At 50.1% G+C, this 23,210-nt stretch overlaps 1 long non-coding RNA gene across 1 annotated transcript in view; it reads left to right on the top strand.

The window, feature by feature from the left end:
* The window catches only part of LOC136608932 (uncharacterized), a 40,648-nt gene extending 18,667 nt beyond the window's left edge, over positions 1 to 21,981 (top strand). Inside the window, exons 2-3 of the long non-coding RNA XR_010790036.1 lie at positions 493 to 657; positions 21,826 to 21,981. This is a non-coding gene — a long non-coding RNA (uncharacterized lncRNA). The remainder of the gene's footprint in view (positions 1 to 492; positions 658 to 21,825) is intronic.
* Positions 21,982 to 23,210: the final 1,229 nt, after the last annotated feature.

Here is a 23,210-nt window from a genome sequence, read left to right as displayed (position 1 = left end):
GGGTGTGATGTGTGTACACCCCTGTCCTGTATTTGTGGTGTGTGTGTGTGTGTGTGTACACCCCTGTCCTATATTTGTGGTGTGTATGTACACCCCCGTCCTGTATTTGTGGTGTGTGTGTGTACACCCCTGTCCTATATTTGTGGTGTGTATGTACACCGCTGTCCTGTATTTGGGGTGTGATGTGTGTGTACACCCCTGTCTTTTGTTTGTGGTGAGATGTGTATACACCCCCGTCCTGTATTTGTGGTGAGATGTGTATACTCCCCTGTCCTGTATTTGGGGTGTGATGTGTAGACACCCCTGTCCAGTATTTGGGGTGTGATGTGTATACACCCCTGTCCTGTATTTGGGGTGTGATGTGTATACACCCCTGTCCTGTATTTGGGGTGTGATGTGTATACACCCCTGTCCTATATTTGGGGTGAGATGTGTTTACACCCCTGTCCTATATTTGGGGTGACTTTCTGTCTCTTATTATCTTATACGCAGATTTTCCACATGTAAGATCAGGACATTGCCATCTTGATATGAAGCCAGGTTCGTGTCCCAAACTCACCCGGCCATGTTGTGCAGACACGGACTGTCCTGCTCGGATGATTTGCTGTCCCCATCCCTGTTGGGGTGCAGTTGGCCAATGCATCAAATCCTATAAGGGTAAGTAACAGATAAGTATGGACCGTCCTCTGATCTGCCACAGTGGCCTCATTCACACGGGTATGATGGCACCACGTATTACTACGGACAGATTAACCCCTTAGTGACGGCCTCACTGCCTTTTTACGTCCTCGCTAAGTGGACTTTAATCCTAGAGGACGTAAAAACATACATCCTCTTTGGATTATTGCCCTCTTAGCTAAGGACATGACAGCTCCATGCTGTCGGTGCCCGCAGGTAGCCGACAACATGGGGCTGTCATCCTGGGCTGCGGGCAGTCCCCCTCCCCCCCCCCCCCCCGGCAAAGGATAGCACTGATCGCAATAAAGTAAAAAAAAAAAAAGTTTAAAAAGTTAAAGATTCTGCTGCCTTGATGGATCGGATCCATCAGGGCAGCTGAAATTACTAACCCACCTTGTCGAAGTGTCCGGCAGTGAAAGGGTCCTCCGGGACCCGGCGCCGCTGTTCGTCATTCGTCTGGCGTGCATGCGCAGAAGGTAGCCGGGAACCAGGACATGTCTCTGGGCCTTTGATCGCCGCTATCCAGCGGATAGCGGCGATCACAAAAAAGTTGTATAAAAGTTTAAAAAAAGTTAACTTCACCTCCCCTCATGGATTGGATCCATGAGGGGAGGTGAAAATACTCACCCCGGGTCCTCCGCGATGTCTCGGTCTTCCGGGACCTGAAGTCCCCCTCTGCGCATCAGAGGGGCTCGATCCCCGGGAAATTTAAATCCCTCTGCTCCTGGTCACCATGTGTAGCCAGGAGCAGAGGGATGTCACTGAGGACATGATCACTGCTGTCCAATGGATAACAGTGATCATTTAAAGGAAAAAAAAAAGTTTTAAAAAGTAAAAAAAGGTTTAAAAAGCTTGTGTTTTATCTCCCCGCACGGATCATGTCCGTGAGGGAGGATGAAATGACGTACCTAAGGTCCCCGGATTCATCTGTGGACCTTACCCCAGCTTCTGCGCACATGCACATCGCCAAAATGGCAGACGCATGCGCAAAAGCTGTGGATTGCCAGGGGAATTTAAAAATCTCCCTGCTCCTGGTACAAAACTTAGCCGAGAGCCTGGAGATTTCACGGGGGGCCATGGTGAGCGGTTCCTGGTCACATGTTCGCCGTTATCCAATGGATAATGGCGATCACGTAAAAGTTTTAAAAAGTTGAAGTTTCATCTCTCCTCACCGATACGATCGGTGAGCGGAGATGAAACTTTTTAACAGAGGCCTCCGTATTCAAACCTCAACAGGTTCCTCCTCCGTGGACCTTCCCGACATTCTGCGCATGCGACCGCCAGCAAAACGCTGGACACATGCGCAGGAGGCGGGGAGCCCAGGAAACCTAAAGTGTCCTTCCTCCCGGCAACCAACAGTCGCTGAGTGCTTGGAGCAGTGACCGGTGGCCTCATTGATAGGTCCCCGGTCACATGTTAAAAAGATAGCGATCTACCTTTGGCCGGTCTCACATGACCGGATAGGAATTACGGATTACGCATGAGTCTGATCCGCGGTAATAGGCAGATCAATCGCATTGGATTATACAATTCCGCTCACATTAGTGGGTCGGAATTACGTAATCCACTCGCAGAAAAGAGAACGCAGGAGGTTCTATTTTACCGCGGATATCCGCAGCATAGAGCCCATTGTGCCTAGAGCCTATTATACTACATTGTATACGAGCTGCGGGTTCCCGGGTCATCGCCAAGCGACGGCACGGGAAATACAAACCAAAAATAGGTGTACTGCGCAAGACCGCCTGCGTGACTAGGCAGTTATGCGCAATACATTATGTGGCTGTATGCAGCGCCACGGCCGGGCTCACAGCTGGGATCCGCTGCGGGCCGCCACAAGCGGATTCCACATCTGGACGTGTGAGCCCGGTGTTATTCAGACTGCTACCTGTAATACGTCATTTACAAGAAGCTCCGGGAACGCTCGCCTTCCTGCAGTTTCAGGAGCAGCTTGTTGAGCGCCTTCTTTGTGAGACCGCCGCACCTCCGCAAGATTACAGAGACTCAGAGAGCGCCACTTTTTAGGCTGGGTTCACCCTGGGCAGATTCCAGGCGGAAATCTCGCTGTTTGGCCACAGCAAGATTTCTTCCGGGAATACCGCTACTTCAAAACCCGCGGCACTTAGCCACGGATTTTAAAACGGCCTGGCCGCTCACTTCTCCGCTGCGGCCGGCGCTCCCATGGAGGAGAGCGTGGCTGCAGCGGAAGAAAAAAAGAAATGAACATGCTGCGGCCGGCTTATGCTGGCTTTGCTGCAGTGGGTTTGCCGTCCCGTGTGGATGAGATTTCTGAGAAATATTGTCCACATGGCTGGCTAAGCCCAGGATTAGTGGCGTAGGTGGATTTGCCGCAGCGAAATTCCGGCCGGAATTTCTGTGGCAAATCCGCCCAGTGTGAACCCAGCCTTACACCCCATCCTTGGCACTGAGGTCAGAAGTACCCCACAAAAAGCATGAGAGGAGGGGGGATACCCGGTTTTATTGCTCGATGTACCCATCCCAACCAGGCCCCGTAATTACCCGTGTCTTCAAAAAAACCCACAAAGTTTACATTACTACTTTTATCTAAGATTTGGGGAAATCCAAAAAGGGCGCGGAGTGGGGGGGGGGGGGGGGGAATTATTTTTAGGGAGTCAATTTTTTTTTCTGCACAAGTGAGCAATGGGGCCGGGAATATATTCAGTTGTGCCCTGCAATCCAACGGGTGTTCCCTCCATTACAGGCCTTGCCATGGGTCCTATAAGTAGATCAGGGCCACTATGGGTATGTTTCTGAACACGGGACAAACAGGGGGATCCATTTTGGGGTAAAAGTCTTCATTTATATGTGCGCTGTACGAAAAAACTGTTTTTAAATTGACACAATTGCCAAAAAAATCGTAATTGTTTCCTACTGCATTGCTTAGATTTATTCAAAAATTGTAGGGTAAAAATTCTCAGTAGACCCCTAGATGAATTTGTTAAGGGGTCTAGTTTTTAAAATGGGTTCATTTGTGGGGATCCTCAATGGTTTTGGCCGCTCAAGGGCTCTACAGGTGGGCAATGGGGCCTAAATCACCTTCATGCAAAATGTCTGTTCTGAAAGCCACCAATTATTCCTTTCATTTAGGGCCCCGTTCTGCATCTAGACATAAGATTAGGGCCACAATATGTATGTCTCTGAACACGGGACAAACAGGGGGATCCATTTTGGGATGCAAGGCTTCATTCATTTGTGTGCTGAAGAAAAAAAGCTGCTTTTAAAATGACAGAATTGCCAAAAAAACTGAAAATCACAATTTTTTACTTCTGCTTTGGTTGAATTCATTCAAAAACATTGTGGTCAAAATATACAGTACACCCCTAGATAAATTCGTTAAGGAGTCTAGTTTTTTAAAATGTGGTCTCTTGTGGGGGTTCTCTATGGTTTTGACCGCTCAAGAGCCCTACAATTGGGCAATGGGGCATACAAAGCCTTCAAGCTAAATTTCTGTTCTGAAAGCCACCGACTACTCCTTTCGTTTTGGGCCCCGTTGTGCATCGAGACATAAGATTAGGGCCAAAATGGGTATGTTTCTGAACACGGGAGAAACAGGGGGATCTATTTTGGGTTGTCAATCCCTTTTTTATGTGCACTATAGAAAAAATACATGTCTTTAAAATGACATATTTGCAAAAATATGAAATTGTATTTTTTCTTTAAATTGCATTAATTCCTGAAAAAACTGTGGGGTCAAAGTCCTCCTGCCCCCCTCAGGGAGTACATTAAGGGGTGTAGTTTTTAAAATAGGGTCATTTTGGGGGGTATCTATCATTCTGACAGCTATGAGCCTTTGCAATCTTGGCTTGGTGTAGGAAAACAGTGTTCCTCAAAATGCTGAAAAGTAATGTTAAATTTGTACGTCATCTAAATGGTTAAAAACACGAAAGTTTTTCAAATGTGCATCCAGAATAAAGTAAACAGATGGAAATATATATCTTAGCAAAAATTTGTACGGTATGTTTGCACATATTTGAGATAGTACAGTTGAAAATGTGAATAAATAACAATTTTTTCAAAATGTTCCCAATATTGGCGCTTTTAATAAATATATACAAATTATATCAGTCTATTTTTACCACCTATATGAAGTACAACATGTGACGAAAAAACAATGTCAGAATCACTTGGATATGCAAAACCTTTACGGAGTTATGATATGTCAAAGTGACATGTCAGATTTCCAAAATTTGGCTCCGTCACTAAGGGGTTAAACCCCATCAGTTTCTCTTGGGTTATTCAGATGAGCCAACATTTAGTGTGAATTTCAGTCGTATGAAAACAACATTGCAGCGAGTCCCATCGTTGTGTGTATTGTCAACCAGAAATAAACCAGGAAGGCTGTGAGAGAAGCCATAATGCTCTTCATGCGACATCTTGCCTTTTTCTATATAAAGTTTCTTTTAGCTTTTTCTCTCATGCTCTCATGTCCTCTCCTATGTCTGCAAGGCCTCTGCTGGGTGCTGCAGAGCATACCCTGCTCTCATGCTGCCGGGTGTTGCAGAGCAGATGCTGCTCTCATGTCCTCTCTTATGTCTGCTAGGCCTCTGCTGGGTGCTATGGAGCACATGTTGCTCTTATGTCCTCTCTTATGTCTGCTAGGCATCTGCTAGGTGCTATAGAGCACACACTGCTTTTTTGTCCTCTCTTATGTCTGCAAGGCCTCTGCTGGGTGCTGCGGAGAACACTCTGCTCTCTTGTCCTTTCCTATTTCTGCAAGGCCTCTGCTGGGTGCTGCAGAGCACACCCTCCTCTCAGGTCCTCTCTTATGTCTGTTAGGCCTCTGCTGGGTGCTGCAGAGCACACACTGCTCTCATGTCTACTAGGCCTCTGCCGATTGCTGTGGAGCACTCACTGCTCTCATGTCCTCTCCTATGTCTGCAAGGCCTCCGCTGGGTGCTGCAGAACACACCATGCTCTCATGTCCTTTCTTATGTCTGTTAGGCCTCTGCTGGGTGCTGCGGAGCACACGCTGTTCTCATGTCCTCTCTTATGTCTGCAAGGCCTCTGCTGGGCGCAGTGGAGCACACTCTGCTCTCATGTCCTCTCTTAAGTCTGCTAGTCCTCTGCTGGGTGCTGTGGAGCACACAGTGCTGTCATGTCCTCTCCTATGTCTGCTAGTCCTCTCCTGGGTGCTGCGGAGCACACGCTGCTCTTATGTCCTCTCTTATGTCTGCTAGGCGTCTGCTGGGTGCTGCGGAGTACACACTGCTCTCATGTCCTCTCTTATGTCTGCTAGTCCTCTGCTGGGTACTGCGGAGCACCAACGACATTCATGTCCTCTCTTATGTCTACTAGGCCTCTGCTGGGTGCTTCGGAGCACACGCTGCTCTCATGTCCTCTCCTATGTCTGCTAATCCTCTGCTGGGTGCTGCGGAGCACACAGTGCTGTCATGTCCTCTCCTATGTCTGCTAGTCCTCTGCTGGGTGCTGCGGAGCACACGCTGCTCTCATGTCCTCTCCTATGTCTGCTAATCCTCTGCTGGGTGCTGCGGAGCACACTCTGCTCTCATGTCCTCTCCTATGTCTGCTAGTCCTCTGCCGGATGCTGCAGAGCACACCCTACTCTCATGCTTTTTTTTAATGTCTGCTAGTCCTCTGCTGGGTGCTACGGAGCACACGCTGCTCTCATGTCCTCTCTTATGTCTGCAAGGCCTCTGCTGGGTGTTGTGGAGCACACTCTGCTCTCATGTCCTCTCTTATGTCTGCTAGTCCTCTGCTGCGTGCTGTGGAGCACACAGTGCTATCATGTCCTCTCCTATGTCTGCTAGTCCTCTGCTGGGTGCTGCGGAACACACTCTGCTCTTATGTCCTCTCCTATGTCTGCTAGTTCTCTGCCGGGTGCTGAAGAGCACACCCTACTCTCATGCTTTTTTTTATGTCTGCTAGTCCTCTGCTGAGTGCTGTGGAGCACACGCTGCTCCCATGTCCTCTCTTATGTTTGCTAGGCCTCTGCCGGGTGCTGCAGAGCACACTCTACTCTCATGCTTTTTTTTTAATGTCTGTTAGTCCTCTGCTGGGTGCTGCGGAGCACACGCTGCTCTCATGTCCTCTCCTATGTCTGCTAGTCCTCTGCTGGGTGCTGCGGAGCACACTCTGCTCTTATGTCCTCTCCTATGTCTGCTAGTCCTCTGCCGGGTGCTGCAGAGCACACCCTACTCTCATGCTTTTTTTTAATGTCTGCTAGTCCTCTGCTGGGTGCTGTGGAGCACACGCTGCTCTCATGTCCTCTCTTATGTTTGCTAGGCCTCTGCCGGGTGCTGCAGAGCACACTCTACTCTCATGCTTTTATTTATGTATGTTAGTCCTCTGCTGGGTGCTGCGGACCACACACTGCTCTTATATCCTCTCTTATGTCTGCAATGCTTCTGCTGGGTGCTACGGAGCACACGCTGCTCTCTTGTGTCTGCTAGGCGTCTGCTGGGTGCTATGGAGTACTCGCTGCTCTCATGTCCTATCTTATGTCTGCTAGTCCTCTGCTGGGTGCTGCGGAGCACACTCTGCTCTTATGTCCTCTCCTATGTCTGCTAGCCCTCTGCCGGTTGCTGCAGAGCACACCCTACTCTCATGCATTTTTTTATGTCTGCAAGTCCTCTGCTGGGTGCTGTGGAGCACACACTGCTCTCATGTCCTCTCTTATGTTTGCTAGTCCTCTGCCGGGTGCTGCAGAGCACACCCTACTCTCATGCTTTTTTTTATGTCTGTTAGTCCTCTGCTGGGTGCTGCGGACCGCACACTGCTCTTATATCCTCTCTTATGTCTGCAATGCTTCTGCTGGGTGCTGCGGAGCACACACTGCTCTCTTGTTCTCTCTTATGTCTGCAAAGGCCTCTGCTGGGTGCTATGGAGCACACGCTGCTCTCTTGTCCTCTCTTATGTCTGCTAGGCGTCTGCAGGGTGCTGTGGAGTACTCGCTGCTCTCATGTCCTATCTTATGTCTGCTAGTCCTCTGCTGGGTACTGCGGAACACCGACTGCATTCATGTCCTCTTTTATGTCTGCTAGGCCTCTGCCGGGTGCTGCAGAGCACACGCTACCCTCATGCCCTCTTTTATGTCTGTTAGTCCTCTGCTGGGTGCTGTGGAGCAAACACTGCTCTTATATCCTCTCTTATGTCTGCAGGGCTTCTGCTGGGTGCTATGGAGCACACGGTGCTCTTATGTCCTCTGTTATGTCTGCAAGGCCTCTGCTGGGTTCTGCGGAGCACATGCTGCTCTCATGTCCTCTGTTATGTCTGCTAGTCTTCTGCTAGGTGCTGCAGAGCACATGCTGCTCACATGTCCTCTGTTATGTCTGCTAGTCGTCTGCTGGGTGCTATGGAGCACACGGTGCTCTCATGTCCTCTGTTATGTCTGCTAGGCCTCTGCTGGGTGCTATGGAGCACACGGTGCTCTCATGTCCTCTCTTATGTCTGCAAGGCCTCTGCTGGTTGCTGCGGAGCACACCCTGCTCTCATGTCCTCTCTTATGTCTGCAAGGCCTCTGCTGGGTGCTGCAGGGCACACCCTACTCTCATGTCCTTTTTTTTGTCTGCTAGGCTTCTGCTGGCTGCTGCGGAGCACACCCTGCTCTTATGTTTTCTCTTATGTCTACTAGGCCTCTGCCGGGTGCTGCAGAGCACACGCTGCTCTCATTTCCTGTCTTATGTCTGCTAGTCCTCTGCTGCGTGCTGCGGAGCACACACTGCTCTCATGTCCTATCTTATATCTGCTAGGCCTCTGCTAGGTGCTGCGGAGCACACACTGCTCTGATGTCCTCTTTTATGTCTGGTAGTCCTCTGCCGGGTGCTGCAGAGCACACGCTACTCTCATGTCCTCTTTTATGTCTGGTAGTCCTCCGCTGGGTGCTGCGTAGCACACACTGCTTTTATGTCCTCTCTAATGTCTGCCAACCCTTTTTTGTGTGCTACAGAGCTCACACTGCTCTTCTGTCTGCTAAGTTGTCAAGTACATATTGTGTGACTCCCTTGGCTGCCTGTCTGTTCACGCTCTTCTATAGAGATGGTTAAGGGCTCCCACCCACTGGCGTTTTTTTCTCCACTGCGATGCAATTCTAAAGTTAAAGTTTCGCATCACAGTGCGAGAAAAACGCAGGCAGATATCCCAGAATCGCTGGAATATCACTGCGACATCGCCAGTCCTTTCAATGGGGCCAGCGGCAGCAGCGCTAGCCCCATTGAAAAGATATGGAGAATGCCGCTGACTTCTGCCACAGCTGCAGAAGTCAGCGGCATGCTATCCCATTGCTTTCAATTGCTGCTGCCGATCCCATTGAAAGCAGTGGTTTCTGACAAGCCCTGCAGAATGATTATCGGAGAAGGGCTTGAAATATAAGCCCTTCCCCAATAATCATCAAAAAGTGGTTAAAAAAATAATTAAAAAGTTACCTCTCCTGCTGTCAGCCACGTCCTTCGGCTGGCTCCCCGGCACTGCTACTGAGCTCTTTCAGCAGACGGGGATTTAAAAATCCAAGCCTCCTGAAACGGCTGTGCTGATTGGCTAAGCGCTGGCTGTAGTTGGCTGAGCGCTCACTGCTTAGTTTTCTGTAGAATAAACATATAGGCCTCCTTCACATGGGCTGCCAGAAAATCACAGCGATATTGCATCACTGGTCCATGGGATATCACTGTGTCTTCTCAAGGCAATATGATGATTTTGTAGCACCACATGCGAGAATGTTTTTGGAGGAGGAGGGGGGCGCTTGAAATATAAGCCCTACCCCAAAAATATACTCTAACTGCAGAAAAAAAAAAGGGAAAAGCATACATTACCTAGAAGCGTTTTACGAAGCAGCAATATAGCATGAAAAAAAAGGCAAGCTATAACGCGTGAAAAAAAAACGCAAATGGGTTGGAGCCCTAACAAGTAGAGATGAGGGAGCACCAAAATGCTCGGGTGCTCGTTGCTCAAGTCGAACTTTCCGCGATGCTCGAGAGTTCGTTTCGAGTAACGAACCCCATTGAAGTCAATGGGCGACTCGGACATTTTTGTATATCGCCGATGCTCGCTAAGGTTTTCACTTATGAAAATCTGGAAAACATATGAAAGTCATGGAAACGCCACTGAAACAGATAGGGCAGGCGAGGGGCAACATGCAGGGCTGCATCTCAGGCTCCCAGGTCCCACTATTAAGCCACAATAGCGGCAAGAGTGCCCCCCCCCCCAACAATTTTTACTTCGGACAAACCCTCATTAGCAAGGCCCACCTTAGCTAAGCACCACACTACCTCCAACTAAGCACAATCACTGCCTGCGGGACACTCCGCTGCCACCTCTCCTGGGTTACATGCTCCCCCCCACCCCACCCCCCCCGCACGACCCTGCGTCCGCAGCGCACACAAAAGTGTCCCTGCGCAGCCTTCAGCTGCCCTCATGCCACACGCTGGCCTCATAGCCACACCACCCCCATGTCTATTTATAAGTGCGTCTGCGATGAGGAGGAACCGGAGGCACACACTGCAGAGGGTTGGCAGGGCTAGGCAGTGACCCTCTTTAAAAGGGGCGGGGTGATAGCCCACAATGCTGTTGAGAATCGATGAGAAATTGACGTTCGATCTTCATTCCAATAAAGTGCCAACCTCTGTCAGGAGCTGCAAACGTGGGCATGAGTTACATAGCTATGGGGAATCCATGTGCCCACACAGTATTCATTCTGTCTAGGTGTCGGATAGCTCAATCGACACAGCAAGGGGAAAGCCAACTGCACTCTGCCCCCTACCCAAGTCAGTCAGTGTATTTGTGCCAGACAGGTCAAACACCGCAATGGGAAGTTTGTGTGCATCCACAGCATAGGCGAGCAGAAGGAACCAAAAGAAAGTAATAAACATGAAGAAATGACAGTGCCCAAACATGGCAGACTTACACAGCGCCGAGGACATAGGCCTCGGCCAACAGCTTCAGCAATCGTAGGCATGAAGCGGACTTCGATGCTAGCACAGCATTGAATGTCTCATTAATGCAGTAACACTCCTCTTCTTTTGCCCAAACCAGTGTATTAGATAACTGTGGTAACACGATAGCAAATACATGATACCCAGTGCTGATCCCCTGACCCCAAGCAGGAGGAGGAGGTGGCCTTACAAGGCCAAGAAACCATGACTAGGACCCGCTGTAGCCTGTGTGGGAAGTATGTGAACAGGCCCTTGGTCCAGCTCGGTCCCAGCAAACACACTGTGTGACCCAAGGTGCCGCGAGTTACATAGCAATGGGCAATCCGGGTCCCCTCACACTATTCATTCTGTGTTGGTGTCGGATACCTCAATCAACACCGCCAGGGGAAAGGCATCTGCACTCTGTACCCTACCCAAGTCAGTCAGTGACTTTGTGCCAGACAGGTAAATCACTGCCATGGGAAGTCTGTGTGCACCCACAGCATAGGCGAGCAGAAGGAACCAAAAGAAAGTAATAAACATGAAGAAATTACAGTGCCCAAACATGGCAGACTTTCACTCCACCAAAGACATAGGCCACGGCACACACCCTCAGCAAAAGCGGGCATAGAGCGGACTCCGATGCTAGTACAGCTGCGCACGTCTCATTAAGCCAGTAACGCTCCTCTTCAGTGGCCCAAACGAGTTTCACAGATAACTGTGGTAACACGAGAGAAAATACATATTAGCATCGGCCCACAATTCATGCCCTAGTCAGTGAGTGTTTTTGGGCCAGATAGGTAAAACACCGCGATGGGAAGTCTGTGTGTACACCTAGTATAAACAGACCCCTGTAACATTCCAGTAGAAAAGGTATAAGCAGACCCCAGTAACATTTCGGATGCAGTAGTATAGGCAGACCCCAGTACCATTTCTTTAGTAGAAGTATTGGCAGACCCCTCTAACAGTTCGGTAGCAGGAGTAAAGTCAGACCCCAGTAGTACCATTTCTGTACAAGTATAGGCAGACCCCTGTAACATTTATGGAGCAGCAGTATAGGCAGACCCCTGTAACATTTACGTGGCAGAAGTATAGGCGGACCCCAGTAACATTTATGTAGCAGCAGTATAGGCAGACCCCAGTATCAGTTCTGTAGCAGAAGTATAGGCAGACCCCAGCACCATTTCTGTAGTAGAAGTATACGCAGACCCCTGTAACATTTACGTGGCAGAAGTTTGGCAGACGATTGTAGCATTTAAGTGGCAGCACTATAGGCAAACCCATGTAACATTCTTGTAGCAGAAGTATGGGCGGACCCCTGTAACATTTTTGTAGCAGCAGTATAGGCAGACCGCTGTAACATTTAAGTGGCAGCAGTATGGGCAGACCCCAGTAACATCCTTGTGGCAGCAGTGTAGGCAGACCCCAGTAACATTTATGTAGCAGCAGTATAGGCAGACCCCAGTATCAGTTCTGTAGCAGAAGTATAGGCAGACCCCAGCACCATTTCTGTAGTAGAAGTATACGCTGACCCCTGTAACATTTACGTGGCAGAAGTTTGGCAGACGATTGTAGCATTTAAGTGGCAGCACTATAGGCAAACCCATGTAACATTCTTGTAGCAGAAGTATGGGCGGACCCCTGTAACATTTTTGTAGCAGCAGTATAGGCAGACCGCTGTAACATTTAAGTGGCAGCAGTATAGGCAGACCCCAGTAACATCCTTGTGGCAGCAGTGTAGGCAGACCCCTGTAACATTTAAGTGGCAGCAGTATAGGCAGACCCCTGTAACATTCACGTGGCAGCAGTATAGGCAGACCCCTGTAACATTCACGTGGCAGCAGTATAGGCAGACCCCTGTAACATTCACGTGGCAGCAGTATAGGCAGACCCCTGCAACACTTAAGTGGCAGCAGTATAGGCAGACCCCAGTAACATTCTTGTAGCAGCAGTATAGGTAGACCCCTGTAACATTCTTGTAGCAGCAGTATAGGCAGACCCCTGTAACATTCTTGTAGCAGCAGTATAGGCAGACCCCTGTAACATTTAAGTGGCAGCAGTATATGCAGACCCCTGTAACATTTTAGTGGCAGCGGTATAGGCAGACCCCAGTAACATTCTTGTAGCAGCAGTATAGGCAGACCCCTGTAACATTTTTGTAGCAGCAGTATAGGCAGACCCCTGTAACATTTCTGTAGCAGAAGTATAGGCAGGCAGACCCAAGTAAAATTTCCGTAGTAATAGTATAGGCCAACGTCTGAAACATTGGGGTACGATGAGCATAGGCGAAGGCCGGAAAAATCAGTTGGATAAGAGTGTAGGCGTGGGCCCGAAAAATAAGTGTACCAAGAGTACTAGTGTACCTCTGAAAAATTTATCAACCGAGGGGGCAGGTGAAACCCATAACAATTTTTTGAAAGATACAGCTCACTGTTGCTTAATTTGTAACAGAGCCTGGAGGCAGCCATGTTGAAAAAATTGGTTCATGTTAAAGTTTCAATACTTTTGAAACTGGAAAATTGATGAGCCTTTTCGGCCGCAGAAAAATTGGCCATTCCGCGCGATGACATGTTGTTTCTGGAGGAGGAGTAGCAGGAGGAGGACTAATGTTAGAGACAGATTGACAAACCTAAATGCCCCGTTTCTCCGGTGATAGAGAAGAGTGCTTTTATCTGCGGTTGCAGCGAAAAGAATCTTTAGCTTCCGCTGCTCTCCGCTGGTGGAGAAGAGAAGTCTGGGGAAATCCAGCTTTTGTGTAAGCATGTCGGCATTGGCAGTTGACAGGCAGGTACGCTTGCCCGTGATGATTCCCCCAGCTACACTAAACACCCTCTCTGACAAGACGCTAGCGGCAGGGCGAGCCAGCACCTCCAGGGCATACAGCGCAAGTTCGTGCCACGTGTCCAGCTTTGACACCCAATAGTTGTATTGAGCAGAAGCATCACGGAGGACGGTAGTACGATTGGCTACGTACTCCCTCACCTTGACTGGGGAGTGGTGGCGCAGTCTTGCTGGGGAGCCATAAAGCTGGCAAAGGCCATGGAGAGTGTTACCCTGCCTGCGCTGAACATGCTGCCTGATCTCCGCGCCTACCCTGCTACTTGGCCCTCGGAACTGCGCCTTCTGCCACTAGCACTGTCAGATGTGATCACTTTGTCCACCAAGGCCTGTGGTATTGCATCACTCTCGTACCCCTTTCCTCTTCGGGAATGAGAGTGGAAAGGTTTTCCCTGCACCAAGGGTCAAGAAGGGTGTACATCTAGTAATCCATGTTGGCCAGAATGTGTCTAACGCGAGGGTCACGAGAAAGGCAGCCTAACATGAAGTCAGCCATGTGTGCCAGAGTGCCAGTACGCAAGACATTTCAGGCTCCTCCTCGTCCACAGGCCATACACGCTGAACAGATGAGAGGCAAGAAGCATGGGAACCCTCTGCAGTGTGCCCAGCTGTCTCTTCCCCCTCCTCCTCCTCCTGCTTCTCCCCCTCCTCCTCCAATACGCGCTCAGATATAGACATGAGGGTGGTCTGGCTATCAAGTGACATACTGTCATCCCCTGTCTCCTGGTCCAACCGCAAAGCGTCGGCCTTTATGCCTTGCAGCGAACTCATCAGCAGGCATAGCAGCCGGGTGGTTACGCTAATGATCGCAGCGTCGCCGCTCACTATCTGGGTAGACTCCTCAAATCTTCCGAGGACCTGGCCGATGTCTGCCATCCAGGCCCACTCCTCGGTAAAGAATTGGGGAGGCTGACTACCACTACGCCGCCCATGTTGGAGTTTGTTTTCCACTATTGCTCTACGCTGCGCATAGAGCCTGGCCATCATGTGCAGCGTAGAATTCCACCGTGTGGGCACGTCGCACAGTAGTCGGTGCTCTGGCAGATTAAACTGATGTTGCAGGGTCCTCAAGGTGGCAGCGTCCGTGGTGGACTTGTGAAAATGTGCGCGGACGCGGCGCACCTTGCCAAGCAGGTCAGACAAGTGCGGGTAGTTTTTCAGAAACTGCTGAACCATCAGACTGAAGATGTGGGCCAGGCATGGCAGGTGTGTTAGGCTGTTGAGCTGCAGAGCCGCCACCAGATTATAGCCGTTGTCACACCCGACCATACCAGGTTGGAGGCTCAGCGGCGAAAGCCAGAGGTCGGTCTGCTCTGTCAGACCCTGCAACAGTTCGGAGGCCGTGTGCCTCTTGTCCCCAAGGCTAAGTAGTTTCAGCACGGCCTGCTGGCACTTGCCCACCGCTGTGCTGCCGCGCCGCGCCACACCGACTGCTGGCGACGTGCTGCTCACATTTCTTAATTGATAAGTAGAGGTTGCGCAGGAGGAGGGGGACGGTTTAGAGGAGGTGGCATAGACCGCCGCAGATACCAGCACCAAGGTAGGACCCGCTATTCTGGGTGTGGGTAGGACGTGTGCGGTCGCAGGCTCTGACTTGGTCCCAGCCTCCACCAAATTCACCTAATGTGCCGTCAGGGAGATATGCTCGTCCTGCCCGCCAGTACTTGTCCACATGTCCGTGGTTATGTGGACCTTCCCAGTAACCGCATTGATGAGGGCACGATTGATGTTGCGGGAGACGTGCTGGTGTTGGGCTGGGACGGCACATCAGGAAAAATAGTGGCGACTGGGGACCGAGTAGCGTGGGACCACTGCCGTCATCATACTTTTGAAAGCCTCCGTTTCCACAAGCCTGTATGGCAGCATCTCCAGGCTGATCAATTTGGCAATATGCATGTTTAAAGCTTGAGCGTGCGGTAGCGTATTTGCGCTTTCGCTCCAACGCCTGCGCTAGCAACAGCTGGACGCTGCACTGAGAGACATTGCTGGATGGGGTTGAGGACAGCGGAGATGAGGGTGCGGGTGCAGGCTGGGAGGCGCTCGTGCCTGTGTCCTGAGAGGGGGGGTTGGATCTGTGTTGCAGTTTGGGGCACAGGGGGAGAGGCAGTGGTGCGACCCGGAGGCGGTGAACAGCCTTCGTCACACCGTGTGGGGTGCTTGGCCATCATATACCTGCGCATGCTGGTGGTGGTGACGCTGGTAGTGGTGGCTCCCCATCTGATCTTGGCGCGACACAGGTTGCACACCACTGTTCGTCAGTCGTCCGCGCTCTCACTGAAATACATCCACACCTTTGAACACCTAGGCCTCTGCACGGTGGCTTGGCGCGAGGGGGTGCTTTGGGAAACAGTTGGGGGATTCCTTGCTGTGGCCCTGCCTCTCCCCCTGGCCACCCCACTGCCTCTTCCAACCTGTACTGCTGCTGCACTTGCCTACCTCTGAAGACCTGTCCTCAGTTGGCTTAGCAAACCAGTCACCTCATCGTCCAGCTGCTCTTCCTCCGAATTCTCTGTGCGCTCCTCCCTCAGACTTACTGCCCTTACAACTACCTCACTGATGGACAACTGTGTCTCATCATCATCATCCTCCTCACCCACTGAAAGCTCTTGAGACAGTTGCCGGAAGTCCCCAGCCTCATCACCTGGACCCCGGGAACTTTCCAAACGTTGGGCATCGGTCACGACAAACTCCTCAGGTGAGAGAGGAACCATTTTTACCCAATCAAGGCAGGGGCCCGAGTACAGTTCCTGGGAGTCTGCCTGCTCATCAGAATGTGTCATTTTCATGGAGTGAGGAGGCTGGGAGGAAGGAGAAGCAGCAGCGAGAGGATTTAGATTTGCAGTAGTGGACGGCGTAGAAGACTGGGTGGTCGATACATTGCTGGATGCATTTTCTGCCATCCACGACAGGAACTGCTCACACTGCTCTGTTTGTAATAAAGGTCTACCACGTGGACCCATAAATTGTGATATGAAGCTGGGGACCCCAGAAACTGTCCTCTCTCCTAATCCCGCAGCAGCCGGCTGCGATTCAACTGGACCAGGAACTCGGCCTGTGCTCACACCCTCACTTGGACCTCTGCGTCCTCGCCCACGTCCACGTCCTGTAGCCCTAGCCCTACCCCTCAGCATGGTGGATTACGAATAGAGCAGACACAGAGCGGTGTAAATAATTATGGCATTATTTGCGTACACTTTCACGCTGACAGCGGTATTGTAACGCTAACTCGAGGCAGAAACAAAGAATACGGAAGGCTGCAAACAGGCCTAGCTGTGCAATACTGATGCACTGCAACTCCCACCTGACACCCAGTAAATTTCAGACGGTCAGAGGTAGCCGTAAGAAGGAGCTTTTATTTAAAATTTTTTGAAAAACAATACAGGCTATATAGCATGTATATGACACTCCCTATATCAGTGACTGTGGCCGTACGCGGTGCGTGAAGTTCACGGCAGACACAGACTGGTGTAAGAAATTATGGAATTATTGGCGTACAGTTGGAGGCTGACAGCGGTATTGTAACACTAACTGCAGCCAGAAAAAAATTATATGGAAGGCTGCAAACTGGCCTAGCCATGCAATAGTGATGCACTACAACTCCCATCAGACAACCTGTAAAATGCAGACGGTCAGAGGTAGCCCAACGAAGGACCGTTGGGGTTCTTGTAGACAGGATCCTACACTACCACTGTCCCTGCCTCACCAGTACTGCCCCTATACTCTGTATTACAGACTGCAGATTGAGAACACTATAGCTGTAATAGCCTGCACAACCCGAGATGAAAAAAATAATTTGGTGCAAAACTGCTCCCAGCAACCACAACAGTAATGCTGTTCAGGATCCTACACTAACACTTTCCCTAAATAAGCAGTAGCACTTTCTCTAATCTCTTTCAGCGTGTGTCTGAGGCGAGCCGTGGTCGGGACCGCTTTAAGTACTTGGCGGTCACTTGATCTCGCCAGCCACTCACTACTGTGGGGTGGGATAGGGCTGGAACGTCACTGGAGGAAGTGGTAATGCCTTCCCTACATGTCTATTGACTAAAAAATGGTGCTAAACATGCAGGAAAGGAAATGGAATTGACTCGAGTACCGCGCGGTGCTAGTCTCGAGTAACGAGCATCTCGAACACCCTAATGCTCGAACGAGCATCAAGCTCGGACCAGTGTGCTCGCTCATCTCTACTAACAAGTCTTATGACTGCACGCCAAAGTTTAGGAGTCAGAGCCCAAGACTCCAAAAAGTGATCCAATGTAAGCAAAGAAGATGACAGCATTCCAAGCGTATCGCATTACTTGAAGTTTATTCCTCCATAAACAACAACATATATACCTCCTTTACAAGAACCCCCACCAATCACCAGAGCTGACCTGCAGGTGTATAGCATAATTACCTTACTGCTCATCCTCCTTGTCTAGTAGTTTTCCATACAACATAAGATAGAACACGCTACCTCCAGCTCCTTCCATGTTTACTACGGTCCAGGCTAGTAAACGGCATTCCATTCTCTCTTCTGCGCATGCGCGAGATGTCTGTAGAGCCTGTCTTTCCTTCTCTCGCGGTCTCTTTCTCGCTCTTCTGCTGTCTCTCTTTCTCGCTGTCTCACTTTCTCTCGGTATTATTGTATCTTGACTAGGGATGAGCGAGCGTACTCGGAAAAGCACTACTCGCTCGAGTAATTTGCTTTATCCGAGTATCGCTGTGCTCGTCCCTGAAGATTCGGGTGCCGGCACGGAGCGGGGAGCTGCAGGGGAGAGCGGGGAGGAACGGAGGTAAGATCTTTCTCTCCCTCTCTCCCGCCCGCTCTCCCCTGCTCCCCGCTGCGACTCACCTGTCAGCCGCAGCAGCACCCGAATCTTCAGGGACGAGCACAGCGATACTCGGATAAAGCAAACCACAGGGAAGAAAAACGGCTGTCCGCGCTCCTAGGGATATCAGACTCTGATCCAGGATAATCAATTCCTTCTTTTTATTGGGAACACATACAGGGATCTTCGAGCAACGCGTTTCAGTAGGTACAACTACCTTTCTCAAGCTCTACACAACTCCGACTGACACACAACATAAATAGGCATTAGTATAGTCACGAGGTGAACACAGATAAAGCGAGTAGTGCTTTTCCGAGTACGCTCGCTCATCCCTAATCTTGACGCCTCCAGGAAGTCCTGATGGAGCCAAGATTGACAGAGGGTGATGCCCCATGTACCTGATCGGCTGCACAGCTGGCTGGCCTACAGGTCCTGGCAACCCACAAAGGAAGGCTTTTTTGGAGCAGAGCAGCTAACAGCGGCCCCCTGTTGCAGCCACGCCACCCCAGCTCTTCCCCGGTTACGTGAAACAAGCGTGACACTCCCCTCTCCCAGATGTAATTTTAAAATTGCCAGCGGCAGCAGACCCACAGTGGCCCCCTCTCCCTCCAATGTCATGCTCAACTCGCGCAGGGATGCCACAGAGGCGGGGACATACACTGTGACAGAAGCCTGGCCGCAGACTGCAGCACCACATCAGGGATCTGCGGGACAGCAGCTGGAGCGTCTGCGGCGGCACATGGCCAGTAAATGTGCGCAGGAGAACAGCCGTAACAGAGCAGAGGAGGCTGGGCTGCAGGAAGCAGGCAGCCGGGATGCAATAGACAGTGACAGGCCTCATCCTCCGGATGGCCGGGAGCCATCCTGGAGTAGTGGTGCTGGACCCAATGGTGAGAGTCATAGGTGCTGCATCTCTATTGTTTTTCGTCACTCGTGCTGGTTTAGGGTGAGGGTTCCTTTTCGTCTTAGCCTTAGATGATACACTGTAAAGGCTGCCAGGTTCCAGCTGTAACATGCCAGCATTCACAGCTCATAATATAAGCCTAAGAGGAAAACTAACCCTCAGCCTAAGTCTGCAGGGTCAGCTAAAAGCAATGGAGACGCTGCTACGACTTTCAAGGCTTGAGCCAGTCGGGAGCTGGGGGTGTCAGAGGGGCGTTCCTCCTGTCAAACCCCTAGCTTCCGGTGGCATCAAGATGCAATAATTCTCTCTATCTCTCTATCATAGTTACCAAATGATGTGCTCAAATAGCGGCTCCACACAGTGATAGTGATTACAGTGCAGTTACCTCCAGTGATCATAGCTGATATCTCTTTTTGGAGCTGTCCGTCTTGATCCACCTTTGAAACTTCTACCAGCCACGACTCCGGTCTGCATATTGTCCCCGGCCCGCTGCTTCAAACTCTTAACACATCAGCTTTTCGGTGCCCCCTCATAATAACAATGTGCCCACTGTGGTCCCACTTGTTAATACTGACTCCTTCTGTGGCACCACTAATAGGAGCAATTAAAAGTAAGCCCCTTATGTGGCCCCTCTTAGTAATAAGACTCCCTCTGTGGCCCCAAATACTACTAGGACTTCTTGTGTCTCCAATTGGCAATAAACCCCTGTGCCCCAGTGTGTGTTTAGGGCCGTCTGACTCCATTCCTAATATTCTGGCCACTGGAAGCAGTTACATGCATGAACAAACGTCAGTCTCGCACACACATGCTGCCATCTGAGTCTCCTCTCACAGCCCAATTCCATCACCGCTCCTCTAGTTTTGATGGTCCGTGTATGCTGGAGCCAGGGGAGGATGAAGTTATGTTGAGAGAGATCATGCTCACAGTTGGAGACGCAGATGGAAGCGCATGTGCGTAAGAGACTGAGCGTGTTAATGCTCATGCATTTAACCCCTTCCAGTGGACAAAATCACTGGCATAAGTATATAATAAATATAAATTAGGATAGCGCCACTTGGGATGGAAAGCAGCCCAAATGGGTGATAAATTAGGATGGACTCACCCGGTGTGTAGTGGAGCCCGGTCCTGAACTCCACCACTATCTCCACATCCAGGTCCGCTTTGATAGATTTAGTGCCAAACGTCTCCCTGCGTATCCACGTATCCTGATGGGCTATATCAGGAGAGCAGCCAGGAGTCTGTGTCACACTCTCGGTGTAACCCACTGAAGTAATTTCTCAAAACAATAAAATAATTCCTGCGCTCCTTTCGGATCCAGTTCACCAGCGAAAGGATATTGCCATTCACTCCTTCTGCGTTTGTTGTTCTTAGTTTATTTTTCTTTTTCATTACGTTTCCCTCTTTTCTGGGGCAGGAAGGAGCTAGCAAATTTTTTCTTATTCCTCCAATAAGAAAATGAAACAGGGCAAGAGGTCCATGTTCCAGGATCTGTCAGAAAATCCCCGGATCAACACTCTGCAGAGAGAAGTTCTTTCCTGACCCCAAGTCCAGCTGTCGGAAAATCCCAAACAATCATGAAGTGTAAATGCAAAAACATCCCTCCCTGTTCATTCGCAAGTCGTTATCGGTGACTTTAAGTCAGTATAAAAACCATCGCTGGTCGGCGGGCTTGTTGTTCCGTGTAAACGTTCTTTGCTCTTCGCTTCACATAGTAGAGGAGCAAGAAGCCCACAGTCCAGTGCTGAGGTCTGTCTGTGTAAGCGCTCTTCACGAAAGTGAACGACCTTATGGTAGTGGTGAAATCAACGCTACTACAGGCATTTAGACAACTGTCGGCCTGTGGAAAAAGACCATTGCTTACAACTGTCAGCATGTGGTCCATAAGAAAGACTACAATAGTAACATGACAACAGTAACATGGCTACCTGGAGGGGCAACCTCACGGTGACATGATATCTCCTCACATTGTTATTTATGGAGCCGGAGATCTGTGAGCGATAAATAGGGAGACCGATGGCCGGTGGAGCCGGGGAGCTGTGAGCGATAAATAGGGGAACCGATGGCCGGTGGAGCATGAGAGCTGTGAGCGATACATAGGGGTACCGGTGGCTGGGGAGCTGTGATCGATACATAGGGGGACCAGTGTCCAGTGGAGCTGTGAACGATAAATAGGAGGACCGATGGCCGGTGGAGCCGGAGAGCTGTGAGCGATACATAGGGGGTCCGACGGCCGGTGGAGCCGGGGAGCTGTGAGCGATACATAGTGGACCAGTGGCCGGTGGAGCCAGGGAGCTGTGAGCGATACATAGTGGACCAGTGGCCGGTGGAGCCAGGGAGCTGTGAGCGATACATAGGGAACCGATGGCCGGTGGAGCCAGGGAGCTGGGAGTGACATGCAGGGGGAAGCTCCCTTTTTCCGCAGATTCCATGTGTACAGTTTCCATTGAAGTCAATAGAAGCCCGTCCGATCTGCGGCCTTTCAGCAATGTCATTGTGGAAAAGTCGCGGATCCTGTGTCATCGCCCAGTGGTTGTTTTAAAAAAGAAAATTGAAACAAAAGTAATAAGGTACACGCGGGAGGCCGCTGCTCCCAGGGCCAGATCCCGCTGCTGAATTCCACATGTGGAATCCAGCTCTGCCATCTACAGGCAGCTTTATATGTAGCACTCATAAAGGGCAGTCACCAATCTTATGCGCACATTCTTCTGTCTTCTAGATCTGTGACTTCATGTACAACCATTGCTTTCCAAATCACGTATTCAAGGTTTCCTGATGGAGATGACAGAAGAGGCTTCGAAATTTCGGTAGTTTCCTTCAAGCAACACATTAATCCTGACTGTAATCACCACTAATAAACCTGAATCATCATCTGCATTGTATCTGAGTCATTACTTCTCCAGAAATCATATTTTATATCCAACACGCCAGAGGGGTGACCCTGGGCACCTGGCTAACGTGAAGAGCTGGGGGGGGGGGGGGGTTGTCACAGTGGCACTTACTATGCTCTGGTCCCTGAGGGATGACAAGCAGCTAAGGCCGGTGTAGATTGCCAGCCAAGCTTCAACACTCCTTTGGCTGGGCGTGCCAATAAAGGGGATGAGGGGGGTTGTAGTAGATATCACTCATGATGCCACCGTTCCCACACACCGTTGTTCCATATGGCAGAGTAATAAACACGGAGACTTGTGTGTAGTACCTCGGGTCCTTAGGAAGGGTTAGGGCCCGGTATAACTTTTACTTGAAATAAACTTGTTCAACAGGTAATTACTGGCACAATTCACTTTACTAGAGGCTAGAGCTCAGAGGTAGGAAGGATACACAGGATCAATACGGCCCTATAGTCCACGCTATCTACTGTATATGTCACCAGTTCTGGATTGGAAGCACTCAAAAGGAGGAAGGGGGGTAAGGGTCACTCCGCAGACACTCTGGCAACAATTACTCAAAAAGAAGGCTTAGCCGAGATCCACCCCGCACAGCATACGCGTGGGTGTCACAATCAAGTACCTCTGTGCGGTAATCCTAGCATTTCTCTCTCTATTGCTGGGACTCACTCCTCACATCCACACTCCAAAAGCTGTGGGATGTCACTCTTCCTCTTCCATCTTCACCTACATGGAAGCTAAAGGTGCTTCCATTCGGTTCTGTGTTAGCACTCTCTTTCTTGAAGATGGATTCCTTTACCACTCTCAGACACTAACATTTATATAACCTCACTTGTACCACATGACACAAGAGAATAGATACATTCAGCAGACAGAGCTGACAGGCAATGATTTTATGAATGTTAACCCTTCAGACACTGCAGCTGTGCAACACACATACAGAAAATGACGTGACAGCTTTGCACAGTTGTTGTAGTAATCATATAAATGTGTTTCTTAAATCAGACTAGGCAAACATATATATATTTATAGCCACCATCATAGGAAATAGCTAGCAGTTAAATGGTTGACAAGCTCAATATTATACCCTGGCATGTACAAGTACAATGTTGAGCCTAACCCCTACACATCTTCCCAGTGCTAGCTAACAAGGGGAGGAACTTCTTATCTTACTGCATTCCTGTGGTGCAGATTGGAATATTAATAAAGTCTATGC

This window comes from Eleutherodactylus coqui, chromosome 1 (assembly GCF_035609145.1).
Source record: "Eleutherodactylus coqui strain aEleCoq1 chromosome 1, aEleCoq1.hap1, whole genome shotgun sequence".
In the NCBI taxonomy this organism is placed as follows: domain Eukaryota; kingdom Metazoa; phylum Chordata; class Amphibia; order Anura; family Eleutherodactylidae; genus Eleutherodactylus; species Eleutherodactylus coqui.
The sequence above is the reverse complement of the archived record's forward strand: the minus strand, read 5'-3'. Positions and strand labels throughout refer to the sequence as shown.